Source organism: Suricata suricatta, chromosome X (genome assembly GCF_006229205.1).
Source record: "Suricata suricatta isolate VVHF042 chromosome X, meerkat_22Aug2017_6uvM2_HiC, whole genome shotgun sequence".
NCBI classification, from domain to species: domain Eukaryota; kingdom Metazoa; phylum Chordata; class Mammalia; order Carnivora; family Herpestidae; genus Suricata; species Suricata suricatta.
In genome coordinates this window covers 30,674,980-30,699,739 of record NC_043717.1, presented here as the reverse complement: position 1 = coordinate 30,699,739, position 24,760 = coordinate 30,674,980, and the positions used below count along the sequence as shown (strand labels likewise).

General features: G+C 38.8%; 1 pseudogene; it reads right to left on the bottom strand.

Moving 5' to 3' along the window:
• Positions 1 to 1,231: 1,231 nt before the first annotated feature.
• LOC115283939 lies at positions 1,232 to 2,131 on the bottom strand (annotated as a pseudogene).
• Positions 2,132 to 24,760: the final 22,629 nt, after the last annotated feature.

The following is a 24,760-nucleotide window of genomic DNA, read 5'->3' as shown; positions in this document are numbered from 1 at the left end:
TCTGCACACCCTGTTCCTGGTAGGCTTATCCAGTCCCATGGCCTCAGAAGCACCTGGAGCTGATGTTGCTCATATGTGTATTTCCAAACCTGACGTCCCACCTGAGCTCCAGATTCATTTTTCTGACCACCTGCATGCCAGTTCTGCTTGCATAGCTAATGGGCATCTCAGATTTTACATGATAGGCCTTCCCCACCCTCATGTCCCCCAGCAAACACCCTCAAATTAATAAATAGCATTGCCATCAAGTCCAATGTTCAAATACAAACACCAGCACCTAGATTATTTTCCTCATTTCTCATTCTTCACCTCCAGTGTATAAACACCTCTTGTTGAGTCATCCAGATCCAACTAGAATTTGTCTCAGTCACCTGTTCCTCAGCTTCTGCTCCACTTAAACCACCAGCGTCTCTCATCAGACTGGCAGCAGTGTCTCCTGACCGGCCTCCCAGCTTCAACTCTCCCCCAGCCTCTGCATTCTTCCAAGCAGCCAGATTCACTAGCTTAACATTTAGGGGATTTATTCTACCTCATATTCCATATCACAAATTTGATCTGAGCCTTTGACCTGCTATTGTTCAGCCCTTCTAATCAGGTGATGTGGGTCTTTTGGTACCTTATTACTTGGAGGGAACAAAGTGTTCAACTGAAGGAGAAAAGTGTATTTGGGTATTTTGTAAGGACAATATACGTGTCCAGCATGGTGACCTAGGAGGTCACTCCCAAGTCTATGGGAAAGTGAGCCTAAGGCTCAATTGTCTTATCATTGTTGCCCGGGGCGAGTTTGTCAGAAAGATATTCTGCTGGACCTGCTTCTAAGTCCCCCATGTTCCTACCCAGAACCACAAACATTAATATTTGCATGTTTTAGTAAATAAAAAGGCTTCGTGTAATGTTGAAGATTCCCTTTAATCCCTGCCCATCCCATTCTTCAGTTCATTAGAAGCAACCACTATGATGAATTCTACATTATTTTTTTAAATTTACCATGCACAGCCCCACATTCACCAGGGCCCCACCTCACCCCACCCCACCCCCACCTGCCTACCGTTTGGAATGGGAAGATTAACTTTGCACTTTCCAGAGCCCCATGGAATACCTTCTCCTTTCATCCACGGAAATCCTGAGCTGTATGTGGATGAAACATGGGTGGGCGGAGGGACTCCTGGATACCTGTTTTAAAATTCGAAAGGTTAGGGTTTTGCACACATGAGTCCACCAGAGACCTTTATTTATTCAGGAACCAAATAACTTTATTGAAACCAAAGAAATTCACGTATTTATGGCAAAACTGGGAGAAGAAAACTGGAACTTGTTTTTCAACGGCAATAGTGCAAACTGCATGCTGGGCACGGCGACCAGGGGAAGTCACCGTGCACCCTGTGGCTGTGGGGAGACAGTCCCAACTCAGTTCTTGTCACTGTTGCCCAGGGTGAGCTTGTCAAAGAGGTAGTCTGCCAGGCTGGTGTCTGGGGCCCCCATCTTGCGCAGGTCGGTGATGTAGTCACTTAGCTGTTTGATGGCCTTGACTTGCTGGTGCAGGAAGTTGCTCTCCAGGAAGCTGCACAGGTGCGGGTCCTTCTTCTCGGTGGCCACCCGGTGCAGGGCGAGCAGGCTCTGGTTCAGGGTCTTCTCCAGGTGAAAGGCGCACTCCAGGGCCTTCAAGCCACTCTCCCAGTCATCATAGTCAGGCTTCCTGATGTCGTGTTGGCGGAGGTGGCCGCCACGCAGGTTCTGCAGCTTCATCAGCTGCTTGGCAAGCTCCTCCTTCCTCTGGGACTGGCGCAGGAAGAGCTGGGCGAAGTTCTCCAGGGCCACGTCATTCTGGTCGAAGTAGAAGGACATCGCCAGGTACACGAAGGAGGCGTGGAGCTCCAGGTTGATGTGGCGGTTGACCGCGTCCTCGCACTGGGGGTGGTAGTTCTGGCGCACTGAAGGCGGAAGCTCGATGGCCATGGCTGGCTGGGCTGGCTGGGCTGGCTGAGCTGGCACCAACATGAAGTCGTAGACGGCTCTGAAGGGTCTGAAGCGAGGGCTGCGGGGCGGGCAGCGGCGGGGCCGAAGGCGGTTGCGGCCTCCTCGGAGGTAACCCATCGTGAGTGGTGAGAAAAGCCGGAGGCCTCGGTGGCACCGGAGATCCACAGGCAGCGTCCGTTGGGCTCCGGGATAGGGGGATAGGATGGGAAATGGAGTCCCTTCCGTGAAAGGAGGGGGGAGGTTCCGGTTGGGGGGGTAAGAGGTGGGGGCGGGGCCGCGAGTGCTGTGTTCCGGGTTCCATTGGGGCCTAAGTGACGCAGCGTGACCCTGTACGCAGCACGTGGCGTTTAAGGTTTTAATTTTGCAATGATGTGTCTATTTCCCAAATACCTAATTTTGTTCTCTGATTCCTTCTATTGCAGCCTGTTTTATTTTATAAACCCACTGTCCTGCAAAATTCTAAGGATATCAATTTGAACTTTTTTGGTCAAGTCTATTTCCTGTAAAATATAAATATGTCTGTTTATCATCATCTCTTTTACTTTCTTGAAATGCTTCAAAGTTTGCACGTTGCTGTTTAGCAATAAAGGACGTGTTTCATTAGCCTAGGTAATTAGCATGGATCTGATTTACAGTTGTTATGTCCTTTTCCCTAGAAAGTTTCTCCTAGGAAGAGAGAGGATGGAGTGTTCCAACCAGGGAGTGGACTTCCTTGGGAGTAGATGTCATGGAGCTTACATGTAGGATAGATACTATCCCCAATGCCAAAGCGTGGCATTTCTCTGACACTGAAAGGCTTGGGGAGATCTCTCTTAGAGATGGATATATTCTTTTGTTTTGTTTCACTTCTGCTTTGCAGGTCTGCAGTTGTGGAAGGCCTCCTCTAACTTGGTTTCCCTTTCCGTTCAAGTACCTCACTGTCAAGTACCTGTCCTGGGAGTGTAGTTTCAAGAGATTAAAGTGGTTCCTTTGTGGCTGTGGCTTTGTCCAATGCAAGGTTGGGTAAAGGGCAGAGCAGAGCAGAAGAAAAGATTTGTTGTTCAGAGAGCAGCTCTTGAATCTCACAGTCCACACAGGACCCTCTGCTGGTCTTTTGACTTCATTGACTCTGTTCTGGAACCTTCTTTGAGTGTGCTTGACTTTCTACTGCAGGTATTTTAACTTCCCTGCTGTTATCAGTCTGAAAGCAACTCCTGTTTCTACCTTCCAAGCATTCTTTGGGACCTCTGGTTTGCTAACTCTGCTCGTTCTGGCTTGTGTATGTGTAGATAATTACCTTTGGGTCTAGTCCACTCCCATTATTCAGTCAGTACTCTACTTTTTAAAAATATGCTTATTTTCAGAAAAAAATTAATGTATTCACATAGCGCAAAAAACACCCAGTTCTACTCTCCAAAGGCAACCGGTGGGGTATACTGGTTATAGTTCTGACTTGTTATAGTCAGAAAAAAATGGAGAAAAAGAAGGAATAATTGTCATGTTTAGAAAAATCATAGAGACATGAGAAAAGAATCTTTAGAAACATATTGTTTAGAAGCATATTATTTCTGGGGCACATGGAACATTTGCCAGGCAGACTGTACTCTGGGCCCTACAACAAGTCTCAATAAACTTAAATAGATTCAAATCATGCAAGATATGTTCTCTGACCACAATGGAATTAAATTAGAAATCATAAAGGTATCTAAAAAATCCCCAAATATTTGAAACTAATAATACAATATCCTTCTAAACAAGGCAAGACCGAAAGAGACCGAGAAGTATTAAAAATTACTTGGAACCCAACTGAAGTAATGCGCAGCATATCAACATTTTTGAGATGCAGCTAAAACCAATGCTTAGATGGAAATTCATAGCACTCAATGCCTGTTTTAGGAAAGAGTAAAAGTCTCAAATTAATTCTCTAACTTCCCACCTTAAAAAAGTAAAAGAATTAAGAACATGATAAGTCCAATTAGGCATAGGCAAGGAAGAGTTCATCACAAGTCAGGAAGTATTTTATATCCTGGGACAAAACCAAAATGTTGAGAACCTTGCATACAGCAAGGGTTAAGGATGTCTACTCTTCTCAGGCCTTGGCCTGATGGAGAGGCCAGTGGGTCAGCTATGAGGTCTGCGGTTGGGCTGGTCGTTTGGAATATAGGTCCAGGTGAGACATCTCTTTATACTGTATGGTGCTAACGGATACCGGACCAAAGCTACGGGGCAGAGTGAGGCTTCTTGGTAGGTTCTAAGGTGACTACCCAAGGCTTTGTCCTTGGAATGACTTGTCCCTGTAGGCCTAGAACCAAGTGACTGAACAAGGACAGCCAATTCAAAATCAAATGTTCTTTTTGTCAGTTACCATCCTAACTTCCTGCCCCTAGGAAACAAGATGGATATCCAACAAGCAGGCTAAGACTGCCCTTGAATAATCATGCTCCTTTCTAGATTTTCCTTGATATATTTTTAAATTTGATTTTATCTATGTCAGAATATTCAGATCAAGAGGAGAATTATCAACATGATTTCACTGGGCTCCACTCTGGCCCTCTCACTGGGGAGTGAACTACATATTTATATTTAAGAAGTGAAAAAGAACCGATAAGTGCTCCTGTTCTATAGAGGTGGAATGTTGGTTTCTTCTCAGGCCAAATGTGGCACAGAGTATGAGCCTAAAGGAGGTATGGTGGTGACGGTGCTGGTCGTAGGGGTGGTATAGTGTGTGGGCACGTGTGCACGTGTGTGTGTCTAGGCCAGAGTTACTTTATTCTCTTTTGTCAAAACAGAGTCCAGAAACCTCTAGAGAGTTGACTTCAACTGTCTTAAGACCTGTGATAAGGTCACAGAATTGAGTTAACAAGTCAAATTACTTAGAGATCAATCATATAGGCCCATCATAGCTGAGAGTATGTTTACCTTTCTTTACTTTAGTTTCAGTCTCTCTCCTTCATTCTTAGTTGTGCTCTCTCTTTCCCTTAGTGAGGAGCTAGAGATCCAGAAAATAGAGTGATTTGAGGAAAAATGGAAAATTGTATTTATTTAGCAACAGAACAACCTAGGGAAGGTGGAAGGTTTTTAATGTCACAGTATCAAAGCCAGACAAAGCTGTCAATAGAAAACCATAGTCAAATAGTGCTCATGAATAGAGCTATGCAAATTATGAACAAAGTGTTAGCTAACTGAATTTAGCAACGTATACAAATGACTATACACCATGACCAAGTGTGATTTATTTAAGGAGTGCAGGGCTGTTTCAGCATATGAAGAGAAATCAATGCAATATACTATTTGTAAATAGAATAAAGGACAGAAACAACATCCTAATAAATCCAGGAAAGGAATTTGACAAGATCCATCATATTCTTATGATAAAAACAGCCAACAAACTAAGAATAGAAGGAAACTTCCTAATTCTAAAAGAGACGTATATAAAAACCTACAACTAACATCATTAGTCACATCACTTAGGGTGAAAAATGGAATTTTCTCTCTAAGATTAGGAACAAGAGAAAAATGTCTGAACTCACCACAGCCATTCAACATTGTGCTGGAGGTTCTAGTGAAGTAAATTAGGCAAGCAAAAGGAAAAAAAGGCATTCAAACAGCAAAGGAAGAAGCAAAACCATTTTTATTTGCAGATGACATCTAGAAATCCCTAAGGATTTCACAAAAAATTATAGAAATTAATAACAAGTTCAGCAAGGTATTAGGATACAAAATCAATACACAGAAATCAATTGTGTTTTTTTAAGTTTATTTATTTATTGAGAGAAGGGGAGAGAGAGAAATAATGAGCAGGGGAGGGGCAGAGGGAGAGGGAGAGAGAGAATCCCAAGGAAGCTCCGCACACTTGACGTGGAGCCTGATGAGGGGCTCAAATTCACGAACTGTGAGACCATGACCTGAACCAAAACCAAGAGCCAGATGCTTAACTGACACAGGTGCCCCTCAATTGTGTTTTTAAACCAGTAATGAAGAATCTGAAAGTTAAATTAAGAGAACAATTCCATTCGCAATATTATCAAAAAGCAGAAAATGCTAAGAAGTAAACTGACAAAAGAATTGCAAGATTGTACACAGAGAACTATAAAACATTGTTGAAACTGAACAGGGCCTAAATAAATGTAAAGACACTCCATGTTCCTGGACCAGAAGGCTTAATATTGTTAAAATGTCAACTCACCTCTCATGTTATATATGCCAGAGTCAAAATTAACCCTGCTGTCATCTTTTTCATGTTACCAATTTATTCTCAACCCTGTCTCCTATAAATTCTTAAAAATACAGCTTCATCACAAGTTTATACAGCAAATAATTCATATATATCCAACACCAACATATCCAGCCATACCTGTAGAGTGTGCACATTATGTGTTCTCCTATGATACCCGAGGCTCATGCTTTAAGAAACATTTCCTTTTCTGCAGTCCTTTATTCAGTATTCACGACCCAGAATCAGATGGCAATCTTCAAAGCAATCTAAAGATTCAACACATCTCTTAAGAAATCCCAGTGTGTTTGGGTTTTTATTGTCATTTGTTTATTTTTCTTTGCACAAATTGATAAACTGAACTTAAAATTCATATGGCAATGAAAAAGGACAAAGTTGGAGGATTCCTACTTCCTGATTTGAAAACTCACTACAAGGCTATGTTAATAAAGACTGTGTGGTACTCGTCTAAGGACAGAAATGTAAATCAGTGGAATAGAATTGAGGACCCAGAAATAAAGCTATGCTTTTATGGTCAATTGATTTTTGACAGGATTGCCCAAGCCCATTCAGTGGGTAGCCAATGATGGCTGCACTCAAAAGAACAGACTGACACCGACCTCACAGCATATGCAAAAAATTAACTTACAAATGGATTATAGACTTAAATGTAAAGAGTAGAACTGTAAAACAGAAGAAAATAGGAGTAAATCTGTATAACCTTGGGCTAGCCACTGGTTTCTTACATATGACCCCCAAAATATAAGAAACTAAAAGATAGGACTACAATAAAATTAAAAACTTTCGTACTTTGGGGTGCCTGGGTGGCTCAGTCAGTTAAGTGTCCAGCTGCAGCTCAGGTCATGATCTCACGGTTCAAGAGTTCAAGCCCCCACATCGGGCTGTGTGCCTGGAGCCTGTTCTCGGTTTCTGTATCTCCCCCCTCTCTCTCTACCCCTCCCCCACTTGCACTCTATGTCTCTCTCAAAAATAAATAAACATTAAAAAATATTTTTATATTGAACTGCTTTTTCAAAAAATTGAATATAAATTATTTTAGAGGAAAATAATAAAAAAACTAAAAAATATTTTTAAAATAAAAAACTTTAAAAAGATAACAGCACCCTCCCCCAGGTGGGATCTGTGAGATATCCCTTGGACACTCCTGGCTGCCCAAGAACAAAGGACAGGGGTTAAGTGCTTGCCATGGTGATGTGGGAAACGAAGGCAAATGAAAAAGTAAATTCCCTTATGCCTACAGCCCAGTGACAAGTCCCTGAGATGGGCAGAGTGACCTCCATCTAGGAGCTCAGCTGCCTGGATGATGACACTTTACTGGGGGCAAAAGGGAATCTTGGCTTAACATGAGCCCAACCTCCAGCATCCTGTAAGTCTACTTTAACACATAAAAATTCCTTTGGAAACTTCCTTTATCTCAGCTCCCCCAAGTTATATGCTGGCAATCGTACTCCAAGCTTACACCCCTGATACACATCTGAAGGGTCTCCTGACTGAGGTTTTACTAAACAGTAATAAACGGCATTTTCCTATCAACACCTTGCCCCTCAATGTCCTGGAAACCTTGCTTCCCAAATTCCTTAGAGACTTACGCTGTCCCTGACCTGCTCCCAACCTAATGGTATATAATCACTTACCTACCATACCCCAGTGCTGCTCTTTCTGCCCACGGGTCCTGTCCCCATGTTTTAATAAAATCACCTTTTTGCACCAAAGACATCTGCAAGAATTCTTTCTTGGCCATCTTCAAAATCTGCCCCCGCCCCGCCGCAGTTCTTGATACTTAACTATTTATTTAGTCATATGTTTATCTTTGACATTCTTTACTCATCAACCATCTTGAACAATGGCTCTTGGTGGCCACTAGATGGAAGCCTAACAACACTCACATTTTCAAGTGCTGGTTTGGAAAATCACTTGATTGGTTTAAACTAGGTTTGTGGTATGAACAAAAGGTGTCACTCGGTTTTAAAATCTGAATTGTCATCTCTATTGCATAATTTTTCAGTGTGAGCAATTTATTGATGTTGCTATCAGTCATTGGAATTATCCATGCCTTATTATGTCCGTGTAGGCATGGTACACATTTGGAGACCCAAGGTGGACTGAGACTAGAATCTTATCATTCACCTTTTCCGTGTCACTCCCAGAGCTCTGTTGTACTCTTTTCCCTTATGGTAGATTGTATTATTTACTCACAATGATTTTCTTCCCTCCCTGGCTGTATACTTTCCTAACTCATGATTTTGGATGGCTCATGTCATTTGTTTTGGTGAATGCTTTGTAAGAAGACATAGGGTTTGCCAAATTTGACCAAAGGATGTAAATGTGTTTACATGTTTGGGGTTGGCCTCTTATGTTTCTTGAATCCACCATTTGAAGAGCGTATCCCAGGCATTTTGAAGGATACGGAGACATGCAGAGTGGACGTGAACCCAACACAACCAAAGTCAATCCACAGCCAGGCCAGACCTGCCAGCTACCAGCTGAGTCCTGCAAAAATCAGTCTGTAGACCTGTGAACGAGATTTCCAAGTTATTTGGTAGATAGCTTTCTTGCAGCAAAATTGCCTAAGACAACTCCCCAAAATGTAGGAGTTTCACACCTAGTTCTCTTACTAACGTGGTCCTCCTGCACAGAATGATAGCAGCCAAAATTTGATTCCTCTCACTGTAAATGTATAATGGCTGTTAGTCATTGCAGGTTGGTACATGGTAAAGTCAAATTTCAGATTCTAATTCGTGTCACTAAATGCTTTAATAAAGCTTTGTCAAAGAGCAGTTTACCTTTATGTAGTTTCCACGACTCAATACAATAACCATGAAAACACTTAAGTTTCAAGGAGAACTGTAACCCTTTATGAGACTTGCAAAGAAAAAAATACCTCCTTAAGTACAAGTTATTTGGCTCTAGTTCCTTACAGGTTGTGTTAAGTTAGTTTCTTTTATAAAGTAGCACGTGAGGGTGCTTGAGTGGCTCAGTCGGTTAAGTGTCCAACTTTGGCTTAGGTCATGATCTCACAATTCGTGGGTTTGAGCTCCGCGTCAGGCTCTATGCTGAGCACTAGCTCAGAGCCTGGAGCCTGTCTTCAGATTCTATATCTCCTTCTCTCTGACTCTCCCCTGCTCACACTCTCTCTCTCTCTGTCTCTCAAAAATAAATTAAAAACATAGAAAATAATTTTTTTAAATAATTAAAAAATAAAGTGGCACATGGTAGACAGAATAATGACCTCCCAAAGACATCTCCACCCCAATGCCTGGAATTTGTGAATATGTTACTTCACTTAATAAAAGGGATTTTGTATATATGATTAGATTAAGAGCATTGAAATAGGGAGATTGTATGAATTATATGGGTGACCAAAATTTATCACTTGAGTCCTTAAAAAGGGAGACATTTTCCCAGTTATGGTCAGATGAAGATGTAATTACAGAAGAAGAATAGTCATAGAGATGGGGCATTGCTGGCTTTGAAGACTGAAACAGCGGCCTGCAAGCCCAGGAATGTGAGCAGCCTCTAGAAGCTAGAAAAGACAAAGAAGGAGGTTTTACCCCGGGGGCCTCCAGAAGGTATTAAGCCCTGCCTACACCTAGATTTTAACCTGGGAGACCTGTGTCAGACTTCTGACCTATAGAACTCACACAGATATTTGTGCTTTTTTGTTTTTTAAATGGTTATTTATTTATTTTGAGGGAGGGAGGGAGGAGGAGAGAGAGAGAGAGAGACAGATTGAGAGAGAGAGAAGAACAAGTGTGGGAAGGGCAGAGAGGGAAAGAGAATTTACAAGATCAGCACAGAGCCTAATGCAGGGTCCGTCCCGTGACTGTAAGATTATGACCTGGGCTGAAGTCAAGAATTGGTCACCTAACCAACTGAGCCAACCAGGCACCCCTGTTTTTTGTTTAAAAAAAATTATTTTATTTTATTTAAGAGTGAGTATGCACAGCCAGGGGAGAAGGGCAGAAGGAGAGAGAGAATCTTAAGCAGGCTCTGTGCTCAGTGTGGAGCCCAATGTGGGCCTTGTTCCCATGACCCTGGGATCATGGCTTGAGCAAAATCAAGAGGTGGATGCTCAACCAACTGAGCCACCCAGGAGCCCCTGTATTACATTAGTTTCAGGTGTACAACATATTGATTCAATAATTCTATACTCAGTGCTCACCATATAAGTGTAATTACCCATCTGTCAGCATACAACGTTATTACAGTGTGAATGACTGTATTCCTCGTAGTGTACTTTGCATCTCCATGACTTGTTTATTTTATAACTGGATGTTTCTCCCTTTTCGTTTTCTTTATCTATTTCACCCATCCTCCCACTCAACTGCCCTCTGGCAACCACCAGTCTGCTCTCTGTGTTTCAGAGTTGTTTCGTTTTCCTTAGATTCCATGTATAAGTGAAATTACATACCATCTGTTTTCCTCTTATTTCACTTAGCATGATACCCTCTTGTGCATCCATGTTGTCACAAATGACATGATGTCTTTCTTTTTTATGGCTGTGTAATATTCTATTGTGTATATAAACCACTTCTTTTTTACACATCTTCTTTATCCATTCATCTGTCAGTGGACACTACACTTGCTTCCATGTCTCGGCCATTGTAAATAATGTTGCAATAGACACAGAAGTGCAGATATCCTTTTGAAGTCGTGTTTTTGTGTTTGTCGTGGAATCACCGGATCGTATGGTTAGAAAGTTGCATTGTTTTTAAGCCACTAAGTTTGTGTTAATTTATCACAGCAGCACTAAATATCTAATACATACAGCAGTCTTCCTCTCAAAGGGATAGTGTTTAAAGTAATAAGAGTTTCTTAAAAGGCATTGATCTTTGAAATATCTATATTATGGAAAATGGGTAAATGAAATAAATCTTTGCTGTATTGAGGATTTTTATGTGGATTTTTTCCCTTTTAAATATTTTCTAAAGGTAAACACATTAGAAGCATTTAGAGTTGTCTTCTATGGTATCTGTCTCTGGATATGAAGTCCAATTCTGCAGTTAGCAGTGGATCCTTATTTTTCACAGATCTGTCATTTGCGAATCTGCCTGTTCAGTAAATTTTATTCGTAACCTTCAATACTTTTGACACTTTTATAAGATTCGCAGATGCAGAGTGGCCAAAAACTTGATGTGCTTACGTTCCCATGCCCACTCTGCCTTCTTCCTTTTTGGATTTATAAAATGAATTTATTATAAACCCAATCAATGGGAATAATAAGTCTTTTCTAACTAATACAGTGTAGTGTAGCAGGGCTTACCTATGTCAGTTCCTGAATGTCTACCACAGAATTCCATTTATCTATCTATCCATCGATTTTTAGTATAGTTGACATACAATGTTCTGTTAGTTTCAGGTATACTATGTAGTAATTTGGCAAGTCTCTACATTATGCTATTATGTTCACCCAAGTATAGCTACCATCTGTCCTGTTACATCACTATTACAGTATCATTGACTATATTTCTCATGCTCTGCTTTTTAGTCCCTTGACTTATTCATTCCATAACTAGGGCCTGTATCTCCCTCTCCCCTGACCCATTTTCCTCAAACCACACGCCCCCCTTCTTTGGCAACCATCAGTTTCTTCTCTGTATTTATAGTTCTGATTCTGCTTTCAGTTTGCTTATTCAATTTTTTTTTTAAGATTTCATTTATGAATTGAATCATTTGGCATTTGAGTTAGTATTCTTGTTTTCTCTGCGTAAATAACAAAAGAGTAGAATTATTCAATTGTATAGGATTTCTATATTTAATTTTCTGAGGAATCTCCATACCATTTAACAAGTGGCTGTACAAATTTACACTCCCATCAACAGCACAAGGGTTCCTTTTTCGCCACGTCCTCACCACTGGTTTCTTGTCTTCTTGAATTTAGCCTAACAGGCTAAAATGAGGTGACATCTCTTTGTGGTTTTGATTTGCACTTCCCTGACGCTTAGTACTGTTGAGCATCTTTTCATGTATCTGTTGGCCGTCTGTGTCTTGTTTGGAAAAAATGTCTATTCAAGTACTCTGCTCATTTTTAAATGAGATTGTTTGGGGTTTTTTTGTTGTTGAATTGCATAAGTTCTTTCTATATTTTAATTATTAACCCCTTATTGGAAATATGATTTTCAAATATCTTCTCCCATTCTGTATGTTGTCCTTTTGTTTTGTAGGTTGTTTCCTTTGCTGTGAAAAAGCTTTTTCTTTTAGTGTAGTCCCAATAGTTTAATTTTGTTTTTGTTTCTAGAAAAATGTTTTGTATCTAGAAAAATGTCACTACGGCTGATATCAAAGGAATTACCACCTATGTTCCCTTTAGGGTTTTTATGATTTTAGGTCTTTAATCCATTTTGAATTTATTTTCATGTAGGGTCTTCAAAAGTAGTCCAGTTCCACTCTTTGACGTGAAGCTATCCAGTTTTCCCAACAGCATTTATTGAGGAGACTGTCTTTTCACCATTGTATATTCTTGACTCCTTCATAGATTAAATGACCATATATATGTGGGTTTATGTGGAGGTTTTCCTATAATCTAATGGTCTCTTTTTGTGCCAGTACTACACTGTTTTGATTACTACTGCTTTGTTGTATATCTTGAAATCTGGGATTGTGGTATCTCTAGCTTTGTACTTTTTCAGGATTGCTTTGGTTATTCAGGGTCTTTTGTGGCTATGTACAAATTGTAGTATTTTTCTAGTTTGGCAAAAAAAAAATGCTGTTGTATTTTGATAGGGATTGCATTGAATCGATAAATTTCTTTGGGTAATCTAGACATTTTGATAATATTGATTCTTTCCACTCATGAACATGGAATAGTTTTCCATGTTTGCGTTATTTTCAATTTCTTTCATCAGTGTTTCATAGTTTCCAGAGTACAGGTCTTTCACCTTTTGGTTAAGTTTTTTCCTATGCATTTTATTATGTTTGGTGCAACTGTAAGTGATATTTTTTTTTAGTTTCTCTTTCTGAGACTTCATAGTATAGAGAATCACTACCAATTTCTGGGTTTTAATTTTGTATCCTATCACTTTGCTAAATTCATTCATTCTAGTATTTTTTGGTGCAATCTTTAGAATTATCTATGTGATGTCATAACTTCTTTACCAGTACAGATGCCTCCTATATATGTTTATTTTCTGATTGCTGTGGCTAGGACTTCTAGTAAGAGGTTGAATAAAAGTGGAAACACTGGACATCCTTGTCTTGTTCCTGACCTTTGAGGGAAAGTTCTCAGTTTTTCACCATTGGGGATGATGCTAGCTATGGGTTTTTCATGGATGGCCTTTATTATGTTGAGGTATATTCTCTCTAACCCCATTTTTAAAGAGTTTTTATCATAAATGGCCGATGAGTCTAATCAGATGCTTTTTCTGTGTCTATTCAGGTGATCATATGATTTTTATCCTTTGTTTTACTGAAGTGGTGTGTGACATTGATTGACTTGCACATATTGAACCACCCGTGCATCCCAGAAATAAATCCCACTTTATCATGGTGATCTCTTTAATGTAATGTTATATAGAGTTTGCTAATAGTTTGTTGAGTAATTTTGCATCTATGTTCATCAGGGATATTGGCCTGTAGTTTTCTTATTTTGTGTTGGCTTTGTCTGGTTTTGATATCAGGATAATCCTGGCCTTGTAGAATGTACTTTCCTCAAGTCTATTTTGTTTTTGAAATAGATTGCATAGGATACGTATTAACTCATCATTAATGTTTTAAGTCTTTATTTTAATTCTAATTAGTTAACATAGTGTTATATTAGTTTCAGGTGTACAGTATAGTGATTCCCACAGTTCCATACGTCACCTCATATATTGATGCTCACCTAGTGATTGTCATATCTAGAGGAGAACAGTCACTTGACATCTGTATATATGATCTGAGTTAAAGTCAGAGAGAAGAGAGGTGTTCAAAGCAGGCAGAGAAAGAATGAAAGGAGCGAGTGTGACCAGTAAAAGGAAAAGGCGCTCAACTTAAAGTCACCCTGCCCACCCAGGCTCTGATGGAAGCTGGAACACGGCCTTCATGCCCCGCCTGCCTTTCCCTCTCCTCTCCTTCCCCCGCCCCCTCTAGCCCCTCGTGCCAGACACGGAACAGTCTTTGTTCTCTATATTTAATAGTCTGGTTTGTCTACTTTTACTCCCTTTTATACCACCCTGTTCTCATTTTAAAACCACATTGTCCTCCTTAAAATTCTAAAAACAAAAATTTGGATTTTTGGATAACATTCTCCCTTTCTTGTAATTTATATATGTATATGTAATTGTATAGTTCATTATGATTTTCACTTTTCTGGAATACTTAAAACTTTGTGCATTTGAATTTACGTTTGATTAATGTAGGTAAGTAACAAGATCTAATCTACAGTTGTGAAGGCTTTTCATCCAAATGGAGGGGAGAGTGTGTCAGTTAAGGAGAGGTATTCTGTCTTTGGGATATATACTTTGGGGTTTGTTTGTAGGTAGGATAGGGACCATCCCAAATGCCAAAAGTTTACCATTTTTCTTTTTCAAGTTATTTAAATTCCAGTTAGTTAACATACAGTGTAATATTAGTTACAGGTGTAGAATTTACTTACTAAGTGCTCATTACTAATGCCCACCCCCCCTTCCTTTCAATAACCCTCAGTTTGTTCTCTAAACTTTGTCCCTCTTTTTCCTTTGTCCCCCATGTTCATCTGTTTCTTAATTTCCACATATGAGTAAGATCATATGGTATTTGTCTTTCTCTGACTGATTTTGCTTAGCATAATGTACTCTAGCTCCATCCACATCATTGCAAATGGCAAGATTTCATTCCCTTTTATGGCTGAATAATATTCCATCATGTGTGTGGATGTGTGTATATATATAAACATATATATCATATACATACATACATACATACATACATACCACATCTTCTTTACCCATTCATCAGTTGATGGACATTTGGGCTCTTTCCATAATTTGGCCTTTGTTGATAATGCTGCCGTAACATCAGGGTGCATGTATCCCTTTGAATGAGTGTTTTTGTACCCTTTAGGCAAATACCCGGTAGTGCAATTAATGGATTGTAGGATAGTTCTGTTTTTAACTTTTTGAGGAAACTTTGTACTGTATTCCAGTGTGGCTGCACCATTTTTGCATTCTCACCAACAGCTGAAGAAGGTCCCTTTTTCTCCACATCCTTGTCAATATTTTGTTGTTTCTTTTGTTTTCGATTTTATCCATTCTGACACATGTGAAGTAATATCTCATTATGGTTTTGATTTGCATTCACTAATGATTAGTGATGTTGAGCATCTTTCCATGTGTCTAGACAGTTGGCCATCTGGATGTCTTCTTTGGAGAAATGTCTATTCATGCTTTCTGCCATTTTTTTAATTGGCTTATTTGTTTTTTGGATGTTGAGTTGTATTAGTTCTGTATATATTTTGGATACTAACACTTTATTGCATCTGTCATTTGCAAATAACTTCTCCCATCGAGTAGGTTGCCTTTTCATTTTGTCAATCATTTCCTTCACTATGCAGAAGCTTTTGTCTTGATGAGGTCTCAGTAGTTCATTTTTGCTTTTGTTTCCTTTGTCTCAGGACACACATCTAGTAAGAAGTTGCTGTGGCTAATGTCAAAGAGGTTACTGCCTGTGTTCTCTTCTAGGATTTTAATGATTTCCTGTCTCATATTTAGGTGTTTAATCCATTGTGAATTTATTTTTGTTTATGGTGTAAGAAAGTGGTCCAGTTTTATTCCTTTACATGTTGCTGCCTAGTTTTCCCAACCCCGTTTATTGAAGAGAATGTCTCTTTTCCATTGGATTTTCTTTACTGCTTTGTCGAAGATTAGTTGACCATATAGTTGTGGGTCCGTTTCTGGGTTTTCTCTTCTCTTCCATTGATCTCTTTGTCTGTTTTTGTGCCAATACATGCTTTCTTGATCACTACAGCTTTGTAATATAACTTGGAATCTGGAATTAAGATGCCTAAAGCTTTGCTTTGCTTTTTCAAGATTGCTTCAACTATTCCAGATCTTTTGTGGATCCATACAAATTTTAGGATTCTTTGTTCAAGCTCTGCAAAAAAATGCTCTTGGTATTGGGATAGGGATTGCATTAAATGTGTAGGTTGTTTTGAGTGGTATAGACATTTTAAAGATATTTATTCTATATTTTTTCATTTCTTTGTGTCATCTTCAATCTCTTTCATAAGTGTTTTATAGTTTGCAGAGTACAGATCTTTTACCTCTTTTTAAAAAGTTTATTTAGAGAGAGAGAATTCAGGTGAGGAAGGGGCAGAGAGAGAGAGAGAGAGAGAGAGAGAGAGAGAGAGAATCCCAGGAAGGCTCCACACTCTCAACATGGAGTCCAATGAAGGCTTGAACTTACAAACCATGAGATCATGACCTGAGCCAAAACCAAGAGTGAGATGCTTAACTAACTGAGCCACCCAGGCGCCCCAGATCTATTACCTCTGGTTAGGTTTATTCCTAGATGTCTTAGGATTTTGGGTGCAGTTGTAAATGGGATTGATTCCTTGATTTCTCTTTCTGCTGCTCATTATTAGTGTATAGAAATGCAGCAGATGTATGTACATTGATTTTGTATCCTGTGAGCTTACGGAGTTTGTGTATATCTTCTAGCAATTTTTTGGTGAAATCTTTTGATCTTTCCGGGTAGAGTATCATGTCATCTGCGAATAGTGAAAGTTTGACTTCTTCCTTGGCGATTTAGATGCCTTTTACTTCTTTTTATTGTCTGATTGCTGAGACTAGGACTTCTAGTAGTATGTTCAATAACAATCATGAGAGCAGACATTCCTGACTGTAGAGGAAAAGCTCTTAATTTTTCCCCATTGAGGGTATTTTTAAATGTGGATTTTTTAAAAATATAAGCTTGCCATTTTTCTGACACTGGAAGACTTCCGTGACTTCCTCTTTGTGTAAATGAGTCCTTGTATTTGGTTTCCCTTCTGTTATGCAGGCCTACCTTGTCTCAGAACTGCTCCAGTATGTGTTCCCTTCATGAATCTTTGAATGACAGAAGAAGAATATCCCCATATCACCTATACCACCAAGGTGCACTGATCTTGAACAAAAAATAAACATTTCCTGTATTAAACCAGTGGGACTCAGAATGCTTGTACACCAGTTAACCTACTCTAAGTACCCATTTATAGGAAGATCTGGATAAACTACAGACTATACCTATTCAGACCCTGTAGACTTATAGCATTTCCTCCTGGTGGAAAGGCAGATCCCAAAGAAGAAAAGTGTAGATAGTCAAAATATCACATTCTGTTTCTTTTGTTGAATTCACCAGTAATATATATCACCCTGCTCCCTTTTTCCATCATGGAGAGTGGAATGAAAAAATCCCCAAGGATATATGAGCAGCAAGGAATAAGCCTTTTCTTCTTCAATTCTGGGAAGCAGAATGAGGTTGGTCCTTAGGTGTGTGACCATAAGCTAACAACAGAAGGCTCAAAAGGCAGGTACCATGATCCGGCTGACCCTTGAGCCAGTCAGTTGTGGTGAGGGGGATGTGGATCATGTAAGAATGGGAGGTACCACTGGAACCACATAGCTGAAATGTGTGTTTGTGTGGATCAGTTCTCCAGAAAAGGAGGATGCTGTTCTAGAACTGGAGGTAGGACTGAGAAGATCATTCAAGGGATAGTCCCATTTAGTCTTCCCTACTGGGCTGTGAGGCCCATAGAATTAGAGTGATTCATGTATGTGTTTGTGTCTCCTACATCACACAGCATGCTAGGCACTTAGCACATAATTCCCTGAGCAATTCGTCACCTTTGGAAAAGAGTATAGAGGGAAAGGCGCAACAAAACTGGTCTCAGAAAACCCTGGAACAACCTGTTGGAGATATCTGTGGGGACTAGAAAAGGGCTTGACCTTCCAAATACAGGCATGAAATGACTTGGGGCAGAGTTGCCTGGCGGTAGCCTCCATGAAGCTCAGGGTTCAGGAGACTGGTCCCAGTGAGCACTGGTTAATAAAGATGACCAGGGTGTCAATCCCACTGCTGTGACCAGAGAGTGGATGGAAGATGTAATGAGTCCTTAACATACTAACTTATTTCCTGCATTCTCACTAATCCTCACAATTCTGTGAGATGGGAATTGTTTCTTTATGATTTTCCAGCATGAGGAAACTGAAACCTGGATTATAAATTACTTGCCTGATATGATATGGAAGCTGGATTAGAGCCAGACCTGAGTCTCAACTGTACCCTCTAGTGACTGCAGTCACCTCTTCATCAATGGGTATAAACAGAACACTGGGTCACAGACTTTTGTGAGGCCTCTCCCAGCATAGGTAACGTGAGGACCGACAGGTACAGACACTGGGTGGGGGGTGGGGGTGGAAGAAGCTGATGTGATTCCGTAGTAGCACAGGAATCATACCCGCCCCCTGCCCCAGCTTTTCTGACACTATCTTAACCTTCAGCAGGGTCAGGTCTCTCCAATTCAGCCACATAGAATAGTCTCCCTGTGCTCAGTTTCTACTAGAAAATGACCGTAAAGTTATAATAGTCATGAAGTGCTGTAGTTTGAGAATGAAGGATACACTTCCTCAGGAGGCTGCCAAGCCTTTGGTCATGAGTGGGATGAGGGGAGTTTAGGTTGTACGGGCTAAACCCTTTTGGTGGGTTGTTCTTTTAAAATTTTTTCATTTTATTTTTTCACTTTTATTTTAATTCTAGTATATTTAACATATAGTGTTTACAAGTTTCAGGTATACAGTATAGTGATTCAACAATTCCATACATCACCCAGTGCGCATCATGACAAGTGCACTCCTTAATCCCCTTCCCCTATTTCACCCATCCCCCCACCCACTTCCCCTGTAGTGACCACCAGTTCGTTCTCTATAGTTAACAGTCCCTTTCTTAACTTGCCTCTTTCATTCTTTCTCTTTTTTTTTATTTGCTTGTTTTGTTTTTTCAATTCAACATATGAGTAAGATCATATCTTTGTCATTCTCTGACTTATTTTGCTTAGCATTAAACTCTCTAGGTCCATTCATATTGTTTCAAATGGCAAGATTTCATTCTTTCTTAATGGTGAATAATATTCCAGTGTGTGTGTGTGTGTGAACACACACACATATACACCGTATCCATTCATCAATCAGTGAACACTTAGGCTGCTTCCATAATTTGTCTATTGTAAATAATGCTGCAAAAAACATAGGAGTACATGTATTCCTTTGATTTAGTGTTTTTGTATTTTTTGTGTAAATACCCAGTTGTGTGATGAATGGATTATAGGGTAGTTCTATTTTTAACTTCTTGAGGAACATCCATACTGTTTTCCACAATGGCTGCACCAGTTTGCATTCCCACCAACAGCTGAAGAGTGTTCCTTTATCTCCACATCCTCACCAATATGTGTTGTTTTTTGTGTTTTTGATTTTAGCCATTCTGCATGTGTGAGGTGATAACTCAGTGTGGTTTTGATTTGCATTTCCCTGATGATAAGTGATGTTGAGCATTTTTCCATGTGTCTGTTGGCCATCTGCATGTCCTCTTTGGAGAAATATCTATTGATGTCTTCTGCCCATTTTTTAATTGGCTTATTTGTTTTTTGGATGTTGAGTTGTATTGGTTCTTTTTATATTTTGCATACTAACCTCTTATTGGTTAAGTCATTTGCAAATATCTTCCCTCATTGAGTAGGTTGCCTTTTAGCTTTGTTCATTGTTTTCTTCACTGTGCAGGAGTTTTTTATTTTTATGAAGTCCCAATGGTTTATTTTTGGCTTTGTTTCCCTTGCCTCAGGAAGAATATCTAAAAAGTGTTGCTATAGCCAATGTCAGAGAAATTACTGCCTGTGCTTTTTCTATGATTTTGATGGTTTCAGGTCTCACATTTAGGTCTTTATTATTTTTTTTAATTTTTTTAATGGTTTATTTATTTTTGAGAAAGAGAGAGATAGAATGTGAGTGGGCAGAGAGAGAGGGAGACACAGAATCCGAAGCATGCTTCAGGCTCTGAGTTGTCAGCACAGAGCCTGATGCGGGGCTCAAACTCATGGACCATAAGATCATGACCTGAGCTTAAATAGGACACTTAGCCGACTGAGCCACCCAGGTGCCCCCCACATTTAGGTCTTTAATCCATTTTGAATTTATTTTTGTGTATGGTATAAGACAGTGATCCAGTTTCATTCTTTTGCATGTAGCTGTCCATTTTTCCCAGCACCATTTGTTGAAGAAACTATTTTCCTATTACATATTCTGCTCATTTGTTGAAGATTAATTGATCATATAATTTCTGGGTTTTCTATCCTATTCCATTGGTCTATGTGTCTGTTTTTGTGGCAGTACCATACTGTTTTTATTCTATGGCTTTGTAGTATAACTTGAAATCTGGATGCCTCTTGTTTTGTTTTTCTTTTTCAAGATTGCTTGGGCTATTCCAGGTCTTTTGTGGTTCCGTACAAACTGTAGGATTGTTTGTTTGAGCTCTGTGAAAAATACTATTGGTATCTCAATAGGGACTGCATTAAATCTGTTGATTGCGTTGAGTAGTATAGACATTTTAACAATATTTGTTCTTCCAACCGATGAGCATGGAATATCTTTCCATTTCTTTGTGTCATCTTCAATTTCTTTTATCAGTGTTTTATGGTTTTTAGAGTACAGGTCTTTCACCTCTTTGGTTACATTTGTTCCTAGGTACTGTGTTATTTTTGGTGCATTGCAAATGGGATTGGTTTTTTTTAGGATTTTTTTTTCTGCTGCTTCATTATTAGTATATGGAAATGCAGCAGATTTCTGTATGATTTTGTATCCTGTGATTTTATTGAATTCATTTATCAGTTCTAGTACTTTTTTGGTGTAGTCTTTAAGGTTTTCTGTATATACTATCATGTCATCTGGAAATACTGAAAATTTTTGTTCTTTCTTACCAGTTTGGATGCCTTTTAAGTCTTGTTGTTGACTGATTGCTATAGCTAGGACTTCCAGTACTATGTTGAATAAAAATGGTAGGAGTGGACATCCTCATCTTGTTTTTGACCTTAGATAAAATGCTTTCAGTTTTTCCCCATTGAGTATGATGTTCATTGTGTTTTTCATACAAGGCCTTTATTATGTTGAGATATGTTCCCTCTAAACCCACTTTGTTGAGGGTTTTTAATCATGACCAGATGTTGTACTTTGTCAAATCCTTTTCCTGCATCTATTGAAATGATCATATGGATTTTTATCCTTTTTTTAAAATTTAATTTATCACAATGATTGATTTGGGAATGTTGAGCCATACTTGCATACCAGGAATAAAGTCCACTTGATTGTGGTGAATGATTTTCTTTAAAATGTATTGTTGGATTCAGTTTGCTAATATTTTGTTGAGAATTTTTGCATCTATATTTATGTGAGTTGTTGGCCCATAATCTCTTTTTTTGTGATATTTTTATCTAGTTTTAATATCAGAGTAATGCTGGCCTCATAGAATGAATTTGGAAGTTTTTCTTCCTCCTCTATTTTTTGGAATAGTTTGAGAAGAATATATATTAACTCTTCTTTAAATATTTGTTATAATTCACCTGTGAAGCTGTCTGGTCCTAGACTTTAGTTTTTGAGTTTTTTGATTACTTATTCAATATGCTTGCTAGGTTATATATTTCTACGTATTTATCCATTTCCTCTAGTTTGTCCAGTTTGTTGGCATATAATTTTTTAATAATATTCTCTTGTAATTGTATATCTTTGATGTTGATTGTTATTTCTCCTCTCAGTTGTGATTTTATTTATGAGAGTCTCCCCTCCCTCTCTCTCTCTCTCTCTCTCTTTCTCTTTCTCTTATTAGTCTGACTAGAGGTTTATCAATTTTGTTGGTTTTTTTTCAAAGAACTAGCTCCTGGTTTTATTGATCTGTTTTATTCCCCTCTCCCTTTTTCTGGTTTCTATATAATTTTTTTCTGCCCTAATATTATTTCCTTCCTTCTACTAGTTTTGGGTTTTGTTTTTTCCTTTTCTAGCTCCATTTAGATCTAAGTTTAGGTTATTTGAGATTTTTCTTCTTGATTTATATTGCTATAAACTTCCCTCTTAGGACCACTTTTGCTACATCTCAGAGATTTTGGACCATTGTATTTTCATTTCCATTTGTTTCCAAGTACTTTTTTATTTCTTTTTTAATTTCTTGGTTGATCCATTCAGTGTTTAGTAGCATATTATTTAATTTCCTTGTATGTTTCCTTTATTTTTTGTTTGTCTGAGAAACTCTTTCTGTCTCCTTCTATTCTGAATGATAGTCTTGCTGGATAGAGTATTTGTGGCTGCAGATTTTTTCTTGTGGTTAATTTCTAGTTTCATATCATTATGGTCAGAAAGGATGCATGGTATGACTTTGATCTTTTTGAATTTGCTGAGATTTGTTTTGTGGCCTACTATGTGATCTGTTGTAGAGAATGTTCCATGTGCACTTGAAGAGAATGTATATTTTGCTATTTTAAAATAGGATGTTCTGAATATATTAGTTAAATCAGTATGGTCCAGAGTGTCCTTTAAAACCACTGTTTCCTTGTTGATTTTCTGTTTGGGGTGATCTGTCCATTGATGTAAGTAGGGTGTTAAAGTCCCCTACTATTATTGTGTTACTATCAATTCCTTTATGTTTGTGATTAACTCTTTTATGTATTTGGGTGTTCCATGCTGTGTGCGTACAATTTATGTTATATCTTGTGGTTGTATTGTCCCTGTTATTATTATATAGTATCCTTATTTGTCTCTCATTACTTTCTGTGTTTTAAAATATATACTGTCCAATATAAGTATTGATACCCCAGCTTGCTTTTGATAGACATATGCATAATAAATGTTTTTTTCCATCCTTTCACTTTCAATCTGCAGGTGTCTTTAGGTCTGAAATGAGTCTCTTCTGGGCAGCATATGGATGAGTCTAATTTTTTATCCATTCTGTCACTATATGTCTTTTGATTGGAGTGTTTAGCATATTTACATTGAAATTAATTATTGGTATCTGTTTGTTGCCATTTTGTTACTTGTTTTGTCATTATTTCAGTAGATTTTCTCTGATTTTTTCTTGCTCTCTTTCATGGTTTGCTGGTTTTCTTTAATGATACCCTTGGATTCCTTTTTCTCTATCCTTTCCTTATCTATTACTGGGTTTTGATTTGTGGTTACCATTAGGTTTGTATATAACATCTTCTGTATAGAGTAGTCTACATTAAGTTGATGGTTGCTTTAAATTTGAACCCATTCTTTACTTTTATCCCTCCCACATTTTAAGTATTTGAGTATGTGATGTTTTGTTTTATTAATGTTTTTTTTTTTGAGGGAGAGGGAGAGGGTGAGGGAGGGGAGAGAGAGAGAGAGAGAAGAGAAGAGACAGACAGACAGGGAATGGCAGAGAGAAAGAATCCCCAAGCAAGCTCCACACTGTTAGTGCAGAGCCCAGTGCAGAGTTCAGTCTCACAAATCATGAGATCATGACCTGAGCTGAAATCAGGAGTTGGAAGCTTAACTGACTGACGCACCCAGGCACCCCTGTGTCATCATATTTTACATTCTTTTATTTTGTGTGTTTCTTGACTGATTCTCACAGATACACTTACTTTTTGTACTCTCATTTATGGTGAGTCACCTTTAATATTTCTTGTAGAGATGGTTTAGTAGTCATGAACTCCTTTAGTTTTTGTTTGTGTGAGAAACTCTTTCTCTCTCCTTCTATTCTGAATGATAGTATTGCTGGATAGAATATTTGTGAGTGCAGATGGTTCCCTTTCAGCATTTTGAATATATCATGCCATTCACTTCTGGGCTGCAAAGTTTCTGCTGAAAAATTCAGCAATACCCTTGTACATTACTGTCTTCTTTTCTCTTGCTGGTTGAAAATTTATTTCTTTATAATTACTTTTTGACACTTTTTAATGTTTATTTTTGAGAGAGAGAGAGAGAGAGAGAGAGAGAGAGAGAGAGAGAGAGAACGAGAGAGAGAACACACACAGGCAGAGGAAGGGCAGAGAGAGAGAGGGAGACACAGAGTCCGAAGTACGTTCCTGGCTCCGAGCTGTCAGCACAGAGCCCAATGCAGAGCTTGAACTCACAAACCGTGAGATCATGACCTGAGCCGAAGTCGGAAGCTTAACCGATGGAGCCATCCAGATGCCCCTTGACATTTTAATAAGGATCTCTGTTCCTCCTGGATCTGTAATTTCTCTTTTCTTCCCCAGGTTAGAGAAGTTTGAGCTATTTTTTCTTCAGATAAGTTTTCTGCCCCTTTCTGCTCTTATATCTGGCATCCCTGTAATACTAATGTTATTATGCTTGATGGAGTCACTGGCTTCCCTAATACTACTCTCATTTGTATAATTTTTTCCTCTAAATTGTTCCACTTGATTACTTTCTCTTCCAGGTCATTAATTCGTTCCTCTGCTTCCTCAGGCTTGCTATTTATTCCTTTCGGAATATTTGTAATTTCATTTATTGTGTTCTTCATCTCTGATTGGTTTTTTTTTTATCTCTTTGTTAAGAGTCTCACTGATGTCCTCCACTCTTTTCTCAAGTCCAGTGTGTATCCTTATGATCCTTATGTTAATTTCTTTGTGAAGCA